The sequence below is a fragment of the Peromyscus leucopus genome, chromosome 9 (assembly GCF_004664715.2).
Source record: "Peromyscus leucopus breed LL Stock chromosome 9, UCI_PerLeu_2.1, whole genome shotgun sequence".
In the NCBI taxonomy this organism is placed as follows: domain Eukaryota; kingdom Metazoa; phylum Chordata; class Mammalia; order Rodentia; family Cricetidae; genus Peromyscus; species Peromyscus leucopus.
The window spans coordinates 105608247-105611649 of record NC_051070.1 but is presented as its reverse complement, the minus strand read 5'-3'; positions in this window follow the sequence as shown (position 1 = coordinate 105611649).

Here is a 3403-nt window from a genome sequence, read left to right as displayed (position 1 = left end):
CTGACTGAGACTCCCTTGGTCTTTTCCATTGCCCAGGATCCTCTTGGTCTCATTCACTCTCACTGTGAGGGGCAGGTTGGGGCACCATGGCTACCTAAGGCTTTGTAATTCTGGAAGTGCTATAGAGGATATAAGAAGCCTAGTGATGTCTCCATCTAAGAAAAGAGCCATGGGCATCACCTGCACCTTAGTACATTATCTCCCCCCTCCCTCTCTCTGTCTGTCTCTTTCTCTCTATACCTCAGTACATTATCTCCTCTTTCTGTCTGTGTCTGTCTGTCTCTCTCTCTCTCTCTTTCTTCCCCTTTTCCAAGAGGAGAAGGAGGATAACACCAAAGCTCCCCCAGGTTTCTTCACAGCCTCAAAGTCAGAATTAAGAGCTTGCCCAGGAACGTATCATATTAAGCAAACACCATACCTCATGTTTGATAAAAAGGAGTCAAGAAAAGACAAGACCCAGCAAATCAGAGCCTCGTGGTCACTCTGATCCAAGGGAGTCTAAAAGTCATGACCCTGGCGATGTGAGTGAGGGGGACCCAGATCTGAGGGTCTGAGAGTGGGAGACCTGGCCGTCCTCCTTGCTGTAGGCTGCACTGGGTGAGCTAGTTGAGACAGTGTTGGAGAGCTAGCCTGGGTAGTGACAACAGGGGAGAGCTGGCGATCCGACCAACCCAGCCACACCCAGGCCCAGAACCAGGGCTATGAGTTGGCCCCACCCAGCATCCACCGAAGAATAAACTGACTCAACAGGCCACACTGCAACTTCCACAAGATTCCTTCTGTTTGTTTTGTTTTGTTTCTTCATTTTGTTTGGGGTTCGGCTTTTCTTTTAAATTTGGTTTTGATTTGGAGAGGTTGCAAGGGCAGAGGGCAGATGTGAGGGGACGGGGAGATAAGTGGGATCAGAATGCATGATATGAAATCCACAAAGAAGCAATAAAAGTTTAAAAAAATAGAGAGAGAGTTGCCTATGGTATGGTGTCTCTTCACAGCAATAGAAACTCTAAGACACTCCATCTCTCTCCATGGCTTCATCTCTCCCCTCTTTTGGCCTTTGGGTTCATTTGCTTAGGAAAGGTCTCTCCACAAGGAAGGGCTTGACTTCCAAGGGACCTGCAGACCTGCTTGAAAAAAAGAGAGTAGTTTCGTGGTGAAAGGCCTGGGTCTACAGAAGATAACTGTGCCCAGTGGCCAGGGCAAAGGTCTCAGTGTGCACCCACTGGCCAGCCAGTACAGTCTAACCAGGAGACAGGGGAGAGTCCTTCCAAAATAGAATAGGACTGGACCAAAACCAGCCAACCCCATCCCCTAACCGTCCCCGGGGCTGATGAAATGCAGAATCAAAGTAAAATGCCATAGTTTACCAGTTTAAAAGTGGATCAAAGAAGAACAAAAAATAATTACAGTGAGAAGATAAGGCTTTCAAGGGTGAATGGAAGAAAAGATTAATACACAAAACTCTCTCATTTTCCACTGCAGGAAATACATTTTCTACAGAGGAGTCAAATCAAGTGTGTGTGTGCTATTTAGAGTGATGGTGATGTACTATAAATGGAAATGTTTAAAGGAGGCCTCAGGAGGTTGAGCCCAGGGCAGGATATGGTGAGACTGGACGCTGCTTGCCTTCAATCATAAAATAGTGGTTCTCAACCTTTCCAGTGCTGTGACCCTTCATCCCAGTTCCTCATGTTGTGGTGACCCCCAACCATAAAATTATTTCCATTGCTACTTCATAACTAATTTAGCTACTGTCATGAATGGTAATGTAACCACCTGTGTTTCCCGATGGTCTTAGGGAACCCCTGTGAAAGGGCTCTTCAACCCCCAAAGGGGTCACAAACCCCAGTAGCTGAGAATCACTGTCCTAAACCTTCTGTCTCAGCTGCCTTGATCCCATTTGTGTGCATGGCACCAAGCGCAAGCCACAGGAAGGAAAGATTTCAAAATGTCTGGATGGCCGTCCTGAGCTTTGATGGGGGAACACTGATTTGACTAATATGGATGGATTATGGATACAAACTTTAAGGTTATGGAGAAAGATGTCTACTTTAGAATCATCTTTATTAATACTTCAGTTATGTTTCTTAAGAAGGAAACTGCTTTGCTTTCTATCTACTTTAATAAAAAAAAAGTTGACATTCTAAGTCAATTTTCTCAAAAATAATAAATCTCCTAGTCAATGTTATATTGTATAATTGAAAATAGCTCAAGAAGGAGGCATTTGGGTATTTGCACCACAGTGAAATGGCAAGTGTCAGAGATGATGGAGGAACTAAATATCCCGATCACTGCTCAATGGATGCATGCAGTACTCAATGTATGCATTCATGACCCAATCAACATGTGTACCAAAACATCACACTGGACCCCATAAAGAGGGACTATTATTATCTCAACTGAAATAGATTACAGATAAAGTCTGCTTTAACACAAAGCGCATCTCTGTCACTCTAAGGAGCACACATGCACACACAGTGACATGTGGGTGAATGGACACATGAAGGCGTGGGCCAGTTGCTGTCACTCTCTCCAGGAGACAGTGAGATGCTGGAGTTCTCACAGGAAGTCCCGCCTCTCCTCCTGTCTTCTGTTTCACGGCTTTTGGCTCATCTGTCTCCAGCATTGGTCAGAGTGCTGGACTTAACCCCTCAGCTCTGCTGTAGCCCGACCCCATCCTTACCTGCCAGCCTCGCCAGGGGAGGGAACTGTGGATCCACGAAGGGCAGCTGGCCCAAGCCTCCCTTCGCTTTTGCTCCTTGGGGGTCTGGATTCAGCTCCTGGCTTAGATCCTCCCTGACTTCTGCCTGTCCAGAAGTCCTGGTCTGGCTTCCTTGTCCTCACATCTCCTGTTGACTCACAGGTCACAGCCATCCACAGGCCAGGCCAGGAAGCTCCCAGAGGCCATCTGCTTTATTTGTGTCCCTCCCTAACATCTGTTTCACTTCTCTGTATAAAAGACTTCTAGATAGTATTGATCACCTTCAATAACACACAATCTTCCTCTGCTGGAGGCAGTTCCTCCCTTCTGAATCTCCAGGTAAATATTTCCTATCAGCCTCCTTCTGTTCCTTCTAAGGCCAAAAGGTGGAGGACACTGAGGCCAGGGGCAGCCTGACAGAGCCCTAAATGCTGACCCCCTGTGCTCTGGCCTGGCATTCATTACAGGGTACATCTCCAGCCAGGCCTGGCACACGTACAAGACCCCTGGACCAGCCATTTGCAATGGGATGTTCCTACTTCCTCCAGGGCCTAGAAGGCATATGCAGCCTTCCTGAGTCCATTCCTGAGCTGTCTCTGCAACATTTAGTCACTGACTCAAAGGCAAGCCCTGTCACCCCTCACCTGTGGCATTTTCCTCCTTCCCACCCTAAGACGTGTCCTTCTGGCTCCCTGGCCATGGCTG